This window comes from Bison bison, unplaced genomic scaffold (genome assembly GCF_000754665.1).
Source record: "Bison bison bison isolate TAMUID 2011002044 unplaced genomic scaffold, Bison_UMD1.0 scf7180017864517, whole genome shotgun sequence".
NCBI lineage: Eukaryota > Metazoa > Chordata > Mammalia > Artiodactyla > Bovidae > Bison > Bison bison.
In genome coordinates this window covers 6760594-6776786 of record NW_011495070.1, presented here as the reverse complement: position 1 = coordinate 6776786, position 16193 = coordinate 6760594, and the positions used below count along the sequence as shown (strand labels likewise).

At 37.2% G+C, this 16193-nt stretch overlaps 1 protein-coding gene across 1 annotated transcript in view; it reads left to right on the top strand.

Moving 5' to 3' along the window:
• Positions 1-6: 6 nt before the first annotated feature.
• Positions 7-16193, top strand: part of ELF2 (E74-like factor 2 (ets domain transcription factor)) — a 99971-nt gene continuing 83784 nt past the window's right edge. Inside the window, exon 1 of the mRNA XM_010830271.1 lies at positions 7-149. The gene's annotated coding sequence lies outside the window, so the exon portion shown is untranslated. The remainder of the gene's footprint in view (positions 150-16193) is intronic.

The following is a 16193-nucleotide window of genomic DNA, read 5'->3' as shown; positions in this document are numbered from 1 at the left end:
GATGGGCCGCGCGCAGCTGGTCTCGCTGTGTTTACATCGCCGCGCGAGTCACCTCTGCCGAGAAGCGGACTGAACTGACCCGCCTTATTCCGAGAGGAGGCCAGGGCGGGGGTCCGGCCCTAGAGGAAACGCGGTCCTGGGAGGGTCGGGTAAGGCGGGAGGCGGCGGCCGGCGCCGGGGGCAGGGCGGCGAGCCCGGGGCGGGACCTGGGCGGCTGCGGCCGCGTGGGGTGGCGTGGACGGCTGGAGAGCAGTTTCCTCCGCCGTCGGGCCTCCTAGCCGCCTCTTACCTTTCCTGCCCTCTGCTGCTAGCTGGCACGGCAGGTTGTACTCGGTCATTGTTTTATTCTCTCACTCCACACCGGCCCCCTGCTGCCACTTCCCCCTGTTCCCGCGGGAGTGGGGAGGCTGGGCTCTGACAGGAATCTGATTTTTAAACAAAACAAAAACGGGCTCTGTAACACGCGCGTCCAGTGACCGCCTTATGGAGCCTCTCTTCGCGAAGCTGGCCCTCCGGGACCTTGTTCCTGGGTATTGGAGGGTGGGGGGAACGCGGCAAGAGGACGGTGAAGGCTTGGCTAGGGCTGGAACTGACTGCCTGAGCAGCTTTGCGAGCTGGGCAGCCGAGTCCCTTCTCTACTTGAGCATTTTTATTCCATGTCAATAGAGGACAGAGAAAATACTCCATTACCCCAAGAGTAATCTAGATTGAATAGTTTCTAACGTTTCTCATGTGCCAGCATCCTGGGCTCTTTTTTTGTAGGAGCTAGCTACGCTGCAGAATAGCCTTTAAGTTCATCGTACTTCATGAAAGAAGAGGTGAACACTTTATCGTACAACTATGAATTTCACCCCCTATCTTGTGTTCATCAACATTTATTTCAACTGTGTGGTTTAAATTTTAATCCAGTGATGATAGAACAGTAATCTGGTGTTTAGTAATCAGATTTGCCTTTCTTTTTAACTGTGAGTCTGTATCGTGAGGTAAATTATGCACTTTGTCTAGTGCTGTGGTCACAGAATAGTGCCAGAATGCACAGAATAATGTCTTCTTTACCAAGATAGGATTGGATATTTGAGTTTCAGAATTTCTTCTTTTCTTCAAAAGGTAGTATGACTTTATATAAGACTGGAAGCTAATTACATTTAAAGGGGTTTAGGAATAAGGTTTAAATATGATGTAATAGTTTACAAAGTGAGTTTATATGAATATTACTGAGATATCTTCTAAAAACATGAAGTAGAAAATTCATATATCTTGGGCATTTGAAATTGGACAGTTTAATGTCAGTATTTTTTTAAACTTAGTGACTTGAACTAATTGCTTTGTTAAATCATTACTTTTCCATTCAGACATATATACTCATTTACAAAATAATCACAGTAGGTTGGAAAGAATTTGTAACTTTGAGATTTTTATATCCTAAGTAGATAGATTGGAACTGTGGCTGTGGTAGGCCCTTATCAGTGTTGATGGCTTTACTTGCTCACAGATTGTACACTAAGGTTTATTGTCGTTGATGATAGTAACAGCTTTATTGAGATATAATTAACTTACCATTCAATTCACCAATTTAAAGCGTACAGTTCAGTGGTTTTTAATATATTCACAGAGTTGTGGAACTATCACCATAATCAATTTTAAAACATTTTCATTATCCCCAAAAAGGAACCTCATACCCATCAACTGTTACTCTCTATTTTCCTCCAAAACCCTCAGCCTTAGGCAAGCACTAATTACCTTCTGTCTCTATTCTGGACAAATTGCATAATGGAATCTTACAGTGTGTAATCTTTCATAACTGCTTTCTTTGACTTAGCATAATGCTTTCAGAGTTCATTCATGTTGTAGCATGTGTCATTTCATTTTTATTGCTGAATAATATTCCATTGTATGGATGGATATACCACATATTATTTATCCATTGATTAGTTGATGAACATTAGAGTTTCTACTTTTTAGCTATTACAAGTAATGCTGCAATGTACATTTTTGTACAAATTTTTGTGTGGATATGTTTTCATTTCTCCTGAGTATATACAGTTTTTTAAAAAATTAGTTTTTTGAGTTATTTAATACCCCAAATTAATTCTGGATGCAAAATTTAATAATTCGTTAGTAAATATATTGAGTTGTTAAATTATCACCACAAGCCAATTTTAGAACATTTTATTACTTCTAAAAATTCTTTCTAGTCTTTTTGCAATTAACCCTTATTCTCACTCCTGGCCCCAGTCGACTACTGATCTGTATTTTGTTTCTATAGATTTTCCTTTTCTGGATATTTCATGTAAATGGAAACATAGAATATGTAGTCTTTTTCTTCTGGCTTCTTAACATGTTTTGAGGATTCATCCATATTGTAGCATGCATCAATATTTTGTTTCTTTTTATTGCTGAATAGTATTTTGATGTATGGATATACCATATTTTGTTTATCTGTTGACCAGTTGATGGGCATTTGGATTGTTTCCAGTTTTTGACTGTTAGAAATAATGAAGCTTGAAAGTTTAAGTCTTTAGTGTGGACATATGGTTTCATTCTCTTGGATAGATGCCTAGGAATAGAATTTCTGGGTCATCTAACTTTTTGAGAAACTGCCAAACTGTTTTTGAAAGTGGCCTTACATTTTATATTCCTATCAGCAGTGTACAAGAGTTAAAATTTTTTCACACCTTTGCCAACACTTGTTATTGTCCTTTTTGTTATAGCCATTGTACTATGAAATGTTTAACTCTTTGTGATTTTAAATAGCATTTTTCCTAAAGATGCAAGGTGTTAAGCATTTTTTCATATGGTATTCATATATCCATTTAGGTGGAAAAAGCCATTCACGTCTTTTGCCCATTGTTGTATTATTATTGACTTGAAAGAGTTTTTAATAACATTCTGGATGCAAGTCCTTTCTTAGATACATGATTTACAAATATTTTCTCCTAGTCTGTGGCTTTTCTCTCTCTCTCTTTCTCTTCTTTTTAATTGGAGTCTTTTGAAGCACCAAAGTTTTAATTTCCCAATTTTTCTTTTGTAGATCATGCTTTTGTTGTTTTAAGAATTCTACCTCATCCAAGAGTGTAAGGATTTCTTTTTTGTTTTTTTTTAGATATTTTATAGATTTTGCTCTTAGATTTTTGATCTGTTTTGAGTTAATTTTTGAGTATGGTGCGAAATAAGGGTCTAAATTCACCTGTTTTGTATGGGAAGATCCCCTGGAGAAGGAAATGGCAACCCATTCCAATAGTCTTGCCTGGAGAATCCTATGGACCAGAGGAATCTGGCAGGCTGGGTCCATAGGGTCACAAAGAGGTGGACATGACTAAAGTGACTTAGCCCGCACATAATGGGTTGTCTTAACACCATTCATTGAAAAGATTGTCATTTCTCCATTGCTTGTAAATGTAAAGATTTAATTCTGGACTTGCAACTCTGTTTTATCTGTATGTCTGTCCTTGTGCTAGTACCACTCTGTCTCTATTGCTGTGCTTTATGGTAATTTATGAAACCAAGTGGTGTAAATCCTTAAATTTTGTTATTTTTTAAAATTACGGCTATTCTGGGTTACATGTAAAATTTGAAAAATTGGTTTGTCATTGTCTGCAAAAAAATGTTTTGGAATTTTGATGGGGAATGCATTGAATCTGTAGATCAGGTTGGGATGAATTGCTGCCTTATAATATTCAATTTTTAAATACAGGAACATGAAACTTTCTTTTTATTTACTGATCTTTAATTTTTCTAAGTGATGTTTTAAAATCTTCAGTGTACAAATCTTTTACTTAAAAAAAATTGTGGTAAGAACACTTAACATGAGATCTACCCTATTGATTTAAAAAAAAATTTATTTATTTTTGGCTGTGCTGTATTTTTGTTCTTGCTTGGACTTTTCTCCAGTTGAAGCGAGTGGGGCCTACTCTTGTTACAGTGTTCGGACTTCCCTCTTCTGTGGCCTCTCTTGTTGCCGAGGCACAAGCTGTAGGAAGCATGGGCTTCAGTAGTTTTGGTTCCTCGGCTCTAGAGCACAGACTCAATAGTTGTGGCCCATGGACTTAGTTGATCTGCAGCATGTGGGATCCTCCTGGACCAGGGATCTGGTGTTCCCCGATCAGGGTGTCTTCTGCACTGGCAGGTGGATTCTTGAACACTGAGCCACCAGGGAATCCTTTCTTTATTTTTTAAGAATACAGTATACTGTTGCTAACTGTGACAAAATGTTGTATAACAGATTTCTTTATTTGATAGAGGGTTCCTTTTTAATTCTATTTTATTCAGAGTTTTTTTTTTTTTTTAATCAAATTTTACTGAAGTTCAGCAAATGTGTTTTCTGCATCTCTTAACATGACAAACTGGTGCAGTTGCTCAAGCTGATCCTGGTTTTAGTACTGGAACTCCTGCTTCTTGGGAAACTCTTAGTCCCAGACAAAACAAAACGGTTGGTCACTTTAATGTCTGAGATCATCATGTGGTTTCTGTCCTTTATTCCATTAATATAGAGTTTTATATTAACTGATTTTTAACAATTAAACCAGCCTTGTATTCCTGGGGTAAATCCCACTTGATCATGGTATATAATTCTTATTATATGCTCCTGGATTTACTTTGCTAATGTTTATTGAACGTTTTTGTGTCTATACTTACGGAAGATACTGATCTGAAGTTTTCTTGTGATCTCTTTGGATTTTGTAATGTAATTATACATTTTAATCCCAGAATAAATTGAGAATTGTTCCCTCTTCTGTTTCCTATGAGTTTGTGAAGGATTGGTGGTATTACCTCCTTAAATATATTCATAGAATTCATCAATGAAATATTCTGGGCCTAGATTTTCCTTTTTGGAAAATTCTTAAACTACTAATTCAGTTTCTTCACTGGACCTATTCAGATTTTTTTGCTAAGTTATGTGTTACTAGTTTTGGTAATTGTGTTTCTAGGGATGTGTCTGTTTCATCTAAGCTATTTAATATTTTGGGCATGTACTTTGTAATAGTTTTATGTATGCTTTTAATTTTGCAAGCCTAGGAGTGATGTCTTTATTTCATTTCTAATTTTGGTAGCATGTTTCTTCTTTCTTTTTTACGTAGTCATTTTAGGAAAAGATTTATCAGTTTCGTTTTCAAAGAAAAAACTTTTTCTGTTTTCTACTTCACTGATTGCCATTTTAATCTTTATAATTTCATCCCTTCTGTTTGCTTAATATTTAATTTACTTTTCTTTTTCTAGTTTCTTAAGGTACACGCTTAGGTTATTGATCTGAGATCTTATTTTCTGATACAGGCATATAAAACTATACATTTCCTTCCAAATACTCTTAGTGACCATATGTTTTTATATGCTCTGCTTTTGAAAATTTTAATTCATACTTTCTCATTTCCTTTGTGATATCTTCTTTGACCCATGGTTATTTAGAAATGTATTATTTAATTTTCAGTTATTTGGGGATTCCCTAAATTTCATTATTGTTAATTTCTAGTTTAATTTCCCTGTAGTAAGAGAACATACTTTGTATTTTTTCTCATTTTACATTTATTGAAACATCTTTATGACCTAGTAGGTAATCTATTCTGAATAATGTTCTGTGTGCACTAGAAAGGTATTCTGCTACTGTTGGGTGGAATGTTTTATAGGTATCAGGTCAAGTTGGTTTTTTGTTATGATTTTCTGTCTGCTGCTAAGTCGCTTCAGTCATGTCCGATTCTTTGCGACCCCATAGATGGCAGCCCACCAGGCTCCCCCATCCCTGGGATTCTCCAGGCAAGAACACTGGAGTGGGTTGCCATTTCCTTCTCCAATGCATGAAAGTGAAAAGTGAAAATGAAGTTGCTCAGTCGTGTCCGGCTCTTAGCGACCCCATGGACTGCAGCCTACCAGGCTCCTCCGCCCATGGGATTTTCCAGGCAAGAGTACTGGAGTGGGGTGCCATTGCCTTCTCCGATTTTCTGTCTAGCTTTTCTATTAATTATTGAGAGTGAGATATTAAAACCTATTATTATTGAAGTATCTGTTTTTCCTTTCAGTTCTGTTAATTTTTGCTTCATATTTTTGGGACTGGTGTTAGATGTGATATATGGATATAATAATACACATACATACATTTTATAGTAGTATTTTATCTGGTGTTAGTGTGTGGCTACTCCAGCTCTCTTATGTTTACTGTTTGCGTTGCATATCTTTTTCTGTCTTTTTACTTTTGTTTTGAATCTAAAGTGTATCTTACAGACAACATATAGTTAAAATGCTTATTTTAAAAAATTAATGTGACCACTTCTGCCTTTTGATTGGAGAATTCATAATCTGCTCACATTTAATGTTATCATTGAGAGTCAGATTTATGCAGTTCTGCTATTTTCCATGTGTCTCATTTCTTTTTTATTTCTTTCTTTGGCCTCTACTGCCTATTCTGGAGTTAATAGTTATCTTACCGGCTATCATTTAAATTCCTTTGTTAGTTTTTTAACTGGATTTTTTAAAGTTATTTTCTTAGGTTGCTTTAGGGATTACAGTGTGTATCTTAATTTATCAGTTTGCTTCAGAATTGACTGATTTAATTATAGTAAAATACAAAAACTTTGCTGTATTTTTTTTCCTGTCCTGTCAATATTGTCATACATATTAAATTTTTATGTTTTAGGAGCCCAACAATATAATTTTACAATATTTTATTTATTTATTTTTTCAATTTTACAATATTTTAATGTAATTGTATGTTTTTAAAAATAGTCAAGAGAAGAAAACATAAAGTTTTAAAAATATTTATCACATATTTACTGTTTATGTGTTCTTTATTTCTTTTTATGTATTGATTTATGGGCTGATTATTTCCTTTCAATCTCATGGCCTTCCTTTTGGATTTCTTGTAAGGAAAGTTTGTTACTAATGAATTATCTCAGTCTTTGTTTCTTGGGCTTGTTTTTATTTTGCCTTTATTTTTGAAGAGTACTTTTGCTGGATATAGAATTCTTTGCTGCATTTTTTTTTTCTTTTAGCATCTTGAATACGTCATCTTCTGCTTTCTGGCCTCCATTGTTTCTGATGAGTAGTTTTTCTTTTTGTGCTTTCAAAATTTTCTGTCCTTAGTCAGCAGTTTTACAGTGATATGTCTGGGTGTGGATCTCTTTGTGTAATCCTCTTTTGGATTCAGTAAACTTAAATGTGGTGGTTAACTTTTTAAAACCATTTGGTAAGTTTTATCTATAATTTCTTCACATATTTTTTCTATTCTTCTCCTTTTTTTCTAGGACTCTCATTATGTGTATGTTGGTATGCTTCATGGTATTCTTAAATCTCTGAGGATCTGTTCATTTAAAATTTTTTTATTTTCTCTTCTTCATAATTGGTGGGCTTCCCTGGTGACTCAGATGGTAAAGAATCCACCTAGAAGGCGGGAGACCGGGGTTCGATCCCTGGGTTGGGAATATCCCCTGGAGGAGGGTATGGCAACCCACTCCAGTATCTTGCCTGGAGAATCCCTATCGACAAAGGGGCTTAGTAGTCTACAGTCCATGGGGTCGCAAAGAGTTGGTCACCACTGAGCGACTTTCACACAGCATTGTAATAGCTTCAAGTGCATTGGCTGTTTCTTCTGTCATCTCCAATCCACTTTTGAACTCTGCTAGTGAATTTAAAATTTTGGTTCTTTCTCTTTTTCCCCCCTGCACCCAGTGGCTTTTGGGATCTTAGTTCCCCCACCAGAGCCCTTGGCAGTGAAAGCTTTGTGTCCTAACTACTGGATATCCAGGGAATTTCCTCAAATTTTGGTTCTTAATATTTTTCCACTCTAGAATTGTTAATACTTTTTAACTCCAGGATTTCCATTTATTCTTTTTTAAAAAAATAATATCTGTATGTTTATTGAGATTGCCTATTTTATGAGTTATAGTTGTCATACTTTCCTTTAATTTTTTTAAACATGGTTTTTTTGTTTGGAGATGAAATTAAATTTTAGGTAGAAGATGATATCACAGCTATGTTAAATACTAAAATGAAGGTTGTTTTATTTCTAAATTATATTCAATATTTTAATCTGTATTTCATGATATACATAAAAGTATATTACTCATAAATGCTAAATTTCATCTGATAGTTTCTTTTTAAATATAATTAGCAATTTACTTACAATACTATTGTTTACTGATAAGTAGGATCAGTGTACAATTTGAAAGACATGCTATTAATTCTGAAACCTTAGTTCATTCTCTGAACTGCTTATATAATATAAAGTCTACATGTTTATTTGTATTTCTTGCTGCTTAATTCTCTCACAGTAGGTGCTAATGGGTAGAAAAGAGCAGAAGAAGCCAAAGAGAGCAATATAATGTGTTAGAATGGTTATAAAAATATAAAAATCTGTATATGAGCCTGCACATTTAGTAGTAGAGTATTTATTCATTTTAGTTCCTTGAGAGATTATAGTAAATAAGATAAATGTAGCACTTGTTTTCATGGAACTTTATAGTCTGTTAGAGGAGACATAGGTTAAACATTTTAACAAGATAATTTTAGAGAATGATAAATATAATGAACAAATAAAATAGGGTAAAGTGAAAGTCGCTCAGTTGTGTCCGACTCTTTGCTACCCCATGGACTATGCGGTCTGTGGAATTCTCCAGGGCAGAGTACTGGAGTGGGTAACCTTTCCCTTCTCCAGGGGATCTTCCCAACCCAGGGATGGAACCCAGGTCTCCCGCATTGTGGGCGAATTCTTTACCAACTGAGCCACAAGGGAAGCCCAAAATAGGGAAATGTGATCTCAAATAGAGAATGATGAGGCAGCTACATGGAAATGTGATATAATTTTGGTGGGAGGGGAGCCATGAAGAAAATGTCTCTCTGAAGAGGTGGTATTTGAAGTGAGATCTGCATGATGGGTGAGGAGGATTCAGTCTGTTCATAATCTGGAAGAGCTTTGTAGCCTAGAGAATAGAAGGTGCAGGATAAGCTTGGAGTGTTACAGGAGCAGGGCCAGTGTGGCTGGAGCTCAGCAAGCCAGTGAAAGAGAAATTAAGGGATGAATGAGATCAGAGAGGTGGGGTGGGCTTCCACTGGGTTATCTTTATAAAGACCATGTTAGAGTTTAGAGTTTTTTCTAAGTGTGGTGGGAAAACAGTGGAAAAATATTTCAGTGACTTACATTTTTAACTCAGGAGTTAATTTACAGGCTGAAGCCTGAAGCCAACTGATGCAAAGAGCCGACTCATTAGAAAAGACCCTGGTGCTGGGAAAGGTTGAAGGCAGGAGGAGAACGGGATGACAGAGGATGAGATGGTTAGATGTCATCACTGACTCTATGGACTTGAGTTTTAGCCAGTTCTGGGAGTTGGTGATGGACAGGGAAGCCTGGCATGGGTTGCAAAGAGTTGGACACAACTGGGCAACTGAACTGAACTGATATGGTTTTATTCTTTTTAGCAACTTCTGAGTGTGAGTAAATTTCTGAAGGGTGTTTTATAAATGATTTTAGCTTTATAAAGGATAGAAGGGAAAGTAGCTTTTCCCCTGTTTCTTCCTTGAAATTTACTGAAAAATACAACAAAAAAAATCAATATCTGTAAAACTTTGAATTTGTAGTACAGTTGTAGCAGTGGCAAAGATTCTTGCCTAGAAATTAGAGTTCCAGGTGCAATGGAGAAGACGATATTTAGTCAAGTTAAAATAAGCACGCATTTGTTCATAAGTAGTTCAGGCCTCAGAGTGAGAGACTGGGTGCACTTTTCTCCCTAACTACTTCTGCAGGGCCCTTTTTATTTAATATCATGAGAAAGTTTATATTTTGGTTCCAGGTATAATACATATGGTCAAATCTTAATTAAGATCGAAAGCCTATGCCTGAAAAGCTTTGTTTGTTACTAATACAGAGTTGCAGGCCAAAGCTGCTTTCTAAAAGAAAAAAAGCTCAACCCTAGAGAGAGCAAAGGAGAAAGAACTTCTCATGCTGTCAGTTTCTCCCTAAGGCCTGCAGGACTTAATATGAGAGAATTTGTGAGTTAAATAATTAATTCCCTCCTTGCCCCACTCCCCCTTTTTTGGGGGGAAAAGGGAGAAACATGTATGGTTATATAGATGTGATATATATAATTCCCATTTACCATATTTGAACCTTTCTGATTAGCCTATGTTATGAGCCAATAAGTAAGTAGGTAGAGAAATCTCCCAGGGTGGGGTGGGAGAGGTTCTTTGTGATTCTTTCACAGTTTTAATGTTAAAAACAGTTGTATAATCATGAGGCAGAAAAACTTAAAGAGCATAGACTCTGGATCCAGACTGCTTAGGTTGAAATTCTGACTCTCCATTTGTTTGTTGTTTGACCTTGAATAAGTTCCTTTAAAAAAAAAAACAAACTCCTGGTGCTTCAGTTTCCCCAGATGTAAAATGGGGAATTATACTTGTTTTGTAGGATTGTGTAGATTTACTGGATGAATACATATAGCAAGTTTAGAATAATGCTGGCATGGAGTAAGTGCTCTATAAATGTTAACTACTATTATCCCTTCGTTGTTTGGAAGAAGAAAAAATACTCTTAAGCTAGGCTGGTTATTGACTTTCCTTTAGGATAAATTCACACTAATGAATTCATATCCTGTTGAATCAGAATATTAAAAAGGTTGTTGTAAAGAGCAGTTCTTTGCTTCCTTTTAAATCACAAAAGTGAAGAAGTTGGCAGAGGCTTTAGAATGATCTATACTAGGGTCTCTCCTTCAAAAAGAAAAATTTTCCCAGTTTGCTTTGCTGAATAGAGCCTAAGTAGATTTGAGGTTTCTTCTTGACTGGGAATCTGCCATACATTCAGATCACCGCTAGCTTCAACTTCCCATAAAGCAGTTGCTTGACTACCTTAATCCAGTTGAAACAAGTCTTTTAAGTATCTCCTTTTGGATGTGCAAGAGCTAGAGTGACCAGGCTTAAGACTTTTTAAACATCTGCCCAGTGGTCATGGGATAAGCCAGTGACCTTCTTTTTTTCTTAAATTTTGCTGTGCCAGGTCTTAGTTGCAGCACACGGGCAGGATCTTCGATCTTCGTTGTGGTGTGTGGGATCTTGTTCCCTGACCAGGGATCCAACCCTAGCCCCCTGGTTTGGGAGCATGGAGTCTTGGCCACTGGACCACCAGGGAAGTCCCACGCCAGTGACTTTTGATTGTTACTTTTTCCCTAACCAAGCATCCAAGTACATATTCTTTTATCTGGTTCTTGCTTGATTTGGAAATGTCCTTATTCATAGAATGTATGTGGCTGAACATTTATTTCCACCGTTATAGTATTTCTTACAGATAGTTTGTGGGGTAAGAATGGAAATGAATGTTCATTTAAGTTTAGGGTTACTGATTAATGATCAAATCTTTGGGGACTTCCCTAGCAGTCCAGTACTTAAGGCTCCACCCTTCTACTCCTGGGGACTCAGGTTCCATGCATACCTCTTGGTGCAGCCGGAAAAAAAAATCAGACCTTTGTTGCTTATCTGCATCCTCAAGATAGGTTGGATTCTAAGATGTGCTTAATGTGATCAATTCCTCCTTTATTATGCTTATTTCCTTATTACTGTCCTGGAATTTAAGCATATGTGAAATTGTAATAGAGATTAGGAGGAAAGAATATTAAAGGAGTATAGCTAGGCAGCAGTATCAATTTTGGCTCCAGTGGTAACTGTGGGCAGCCAAGTCATTTTGATTTTGTCTTGCTGTTTCTTTGCTCATCAGTTCTTTAAATAACTCTAATGTTTGATTATTTGGAGTATTTTTAGATGATAATTCCCTCCTAGATTTTCACCATCCTAAAATAAATTGAACAAACCAACATTTGTTACATTATGCCCAGAAACCTGGCCATTGTAGTTCTTTGGTTGATGAAGAAACCAACTGAAACATGCCTGGCAAGCAAAGCATCAAAATACCTTGAACAGAACTTGGATGATGTCACAAATTATCTAAGTTCACTGTGTGTGATTCTGTGTCTTTTTCTGTGTGTCAAAACTGAGGGCCATGAGTAAATGTGGATTTTAAGATATTGTTATCCCTGGTACAGGACTCTTGAAATGCAGAATTGTTTTTATGCTTGGCTAGTTATCATACTTGATTTTCCAGTTAGCCTCTTCAATCTATTTGTTCTTCTATAAAATGAGCTCTAAGATCTCTTTCAGTAATTTAATTCAGTTTCTTTTGTCTTGTCAATTTCTGGCATCCAATTTATAATATCTAGATGACTCACCTTGCCCTAAAGTAAGTACCATGACAATGACCTCTTGCTGCTCAGATAATTTCCAGCCCTGACTTATGGGCCCAAATATTTGTAAACTATATACTTCTTACACTTAGTTCCATTTTCAGAAGGGGATTCTTCTTTCCTTAAAATATTCATTAGTTTACTTTTTATCCCTTTAAAATGTTGTACTGATTTTTGTTCTAACAAATAACACTGAACATCTCAGTTTGGCATGAGGAGCAGTTAGGTTTTAGGTATAATCATCTATTCTGATACTGCTTTATTCTTAATATGAAGCTTTGGCAGTATGATACAACTCTGATTAATGCTGTCAAAGAGATAGTAACAAGGTCACATTCATTCAGTATTCATAGTGTGCCAGGTACTTTATATAAAGGCTTAAAAGAACTGAACACACTGACTTCCTAGGATTGTTTCACCATCTTTTTATGGATGAGAATATTGAAATTTAAAGAGATAAATAACTGTCCAAGGTCACATAGAGGTGAGGCCAACAGTCTCCAGATTCTTACTGAGTACCTACTGTATTCTGGGAATACAGTGGCCAACAGGCTCTTAAGTTGCACATGCTCTTAAACATAAAGAATTCTGTTAAAATAGTCGTCATTAATATGCGGATAAGTATACCTATTTCATATAGTTATAAGAATGAGAAGACAATGCATAAAAATGCATGATTTCATAACAAAGAAATAAAAAAATAGATATTGATACTATTGAACCTGTCATTATATTAGCATTATAAACTACATATATAATTCCCATCAGACTTGGTAGATAATTAAAAAAATAGAACAGTGAAATATGAATCAAAACTATTTTAGGAATTGAGTTCCAAATTTAAAAGGATTAATTTTACCAATAAAATGGCTAAGAACAGTTAAGGGTTTTTTTGGGGGGAACTAGTTGTGAGTTAAACTGTATATAAGTTTAGATTATCAAGCTGTAGTTTTTCTTATTATGATGATAATGTTAATACTGTATAAGAATGTCTCTTTAATGGGTTAAATTCAAATTTGTAGCATTGTCCTCTCCTTTTAAAGTCTAGTTTACTGATATTTAATTACAAGTAGTGAAATTTATCCTTATATTTCCATGATTTTGACAAATTCAATTTGTATCATTATGCAGTCACCACCACAGTCAAGATGTGAACAGTGCTATCACCCCCAAAAGTTCCTTGTGCCCTTTAAGATCAACTCCTTCCCACTGATCTGTTTTCTGTTCCTATAGGACCTTTTCTTTAAATGAAATTGCCCTTCCTCTTACTGACCTGTTAGGCTGTTTAGATATAGTTGCTGCACTAGCAAGTAAGATATCTGTGACACTCTGCTGCTACAACTTTGTTACAAATTAGGGATTGCATTAAGAAGTAACTAAATCAGGAAAAAGTGACACAGCCTGTTGGAAAATTGGAAACAAGTTTGTCAATGGTTTAGTATTAATAAATGTTATTTAGTTTACCCAATATATTTGCTGCTGCTGCTACTGCTGCTAAGTCGCTTCAGTCGTGTCCGACTCTGTGCGGCCCCGTAGACGGCAGCCCACCAGGCTCCCCTGTCCCTGGGATTCTCCAGGCAAGAACACTGGAGTGGGTTGCCATTTCCCTCTCCAATGCATGAAAGGGAAAAGTGAAAGTGAAGTCGCTCAGTCGTGTCCGACCCTTAGCGACCCCATGGACTGCAACCCACCAGGCTCGTCCATCCATGGGATTTTCCAGGCAAGAGTACTGGAGTGGGGTGCCATTGCCTTCTCCACCCAATATATTTAAAAGGAATCAATTCACGTGAATGGACTTCACATTTTAGGTGTTGTCATTATTATTCAGTTACTCAGTCGTGTCTGACTCTGTGCCCCATGAAGTGCAGCATGCCAGCCTTCCCTGTCCTTCACCATCTCCTGGAGTTTGCTCAAACTCATATCCATTGAGTCACTAATGCCATCCAACCATCTTATCCTTTCTCACTCCCTTCTCCTCCTACACTGTAGATGTGAAACTAATAAAATCAGTTTTAAACCTCTCCTTTGACCAACCTCAGTTGTACAAGATTCAGTTCGTTAGCTCAGTCTTGTCTGACTCTTTGCAGCCCCGTGGACTGCAGCACGCCAGGCCTCCCTGTCCATCACCAACTCCTGGAACTTACTTACTCAAACTCAAGTCCATTGAGTCAGTGATGGCATCCAACCATCTCATCCTCCAAATGTTGGAGCTTTAGCTTCAGCATCAGTCCTTCTAATGAATATTCAGGACTGATTTCCTTTATGATTAACTGCTTTGATCTCCTTGCAGTCCAAGGGACTCTCAAGAGTCTTCTCCAACACCGCGGTCCAAACCATCAATTCTTCGGTGCTCAGCTTTCTTTATAGTCCAGCTCTCACATCCATACATGACTACTGGAAAAACTACAGCTTAGATGGACCTTTGTTGGCAAAGTAATGTCTCTGCTTTTTAATGAGCTGTCTAGGTTGGTCATAGCTTTTCTTCCAAGGAGCAAGCGTCTTTTAATTTCATGGCTGCAGTCACCATCTGCAGTGATTTTGGAGCCCAAGAAAATAAAGTCTGTCACTGTTTCCATTGTTTCCCCATCTATTTGCCATGAAGTAATGGGACCAGATGCCATGATCTTAGTTTTTTGAATGCTGAGTTTTAAGCCAGCTTTTTCATTCTCCTCTTTCACTTTCATCAAGAGGCTCTTCAGTGGTGTCATCTGCATATCTGAGATTATTGATATTTCTCCTGAAATCTTGATTGCAGCTTGTGCTTTATCAGTTTGTCCACAATTAGATAAATCATCCGTGATTCATGACACAGAATGATTTACCCAGTCATTGTTGTTTATTGTGATCACACATGAGTCCATCATTCAGATGAGAACTAGAACCTTTTTTTTTTCTTTTTGGTCACACTGGTGTGGGTAGCTGTTCCCTTCTCCAAGGAATGTTCCCAACCCAGAGATCGAACCTTGCAGGAGAGATCTTAGTTCCCTGACCAGAAATTGAATTTGAGCCCCAGTAGTGAACAAAGCTAGTGGAGGTGATGGAATTCCAGTTGAGCTATTTCAAATCCTGAAAGATGATGCTGTGACAGTGCTGCACTCAATATGCCAGCAAATTTGGAAAACTCAGCAGTGGCCACAGGACTGGCAAAGGTCAGTTTTCATTCCAATCCCAAAGAAAGGCAATGCCAAAGAACGCTCAAAGTACCGCACAATTGCACTCATCTCACACGTTAGTAAAGTAATGCTCAAAATTCTCCAAGCCAGGCTTCAGCAATATGTGAACCGTGAACTTCCTGATGTGCAAGCTGGTTTTAGAAAAGACAGAGGAACCAGAGATCAAATTGCCAACATCCGCAGGATCGTGGAAAAAGCAAGAGGGTTCCAGAAAAACATCTATTTCTGCTTTCTTGACTATGCCAAAGCCTTTGACTGTGTGGATCACAATAAACTGTGGAAAATTCTGAAAGAGATGGGAATACCAGACCACCTGATCTGCCTCTTGAGAAATCTGTATGCAGGTCAGGAAGCAACAGTTAGAACTGGACATGGAACAACAGACTGGTTCCAAATAGGAAAAGGAGTACGTCAAGGCTGTATATTGTCACCCTGTTTATTTAACTTCTATGCAGAGTACATCATGAGAAACGCTGGACTGGAAGAAACACAAGCTGGAATCAAGATTGCCGGGAGAAATATCAATAATCTCAGATATGCAGATGACACCACCCTTATGACAGAAAGTGAAGAGGAACTCAAAAGCCTCTTGATGAAAGTGAAAGAGGAGAGTGAAATAGTTGGCTTAAAGCTCAACATTCAGAAAACGAAGATCATGGCATCCGGTCCCATCACTTCATGGGAAATAGATGGGGAAACAGTGGAAACAGTGTCAGACTTTCTTTTTTGGGGCTCCAAAATCACTGCAGATGGTGACTGCAGCCATGAAATTAAAAGACACTTACTCCTTGGAAGGAAAGTTATGACCCTG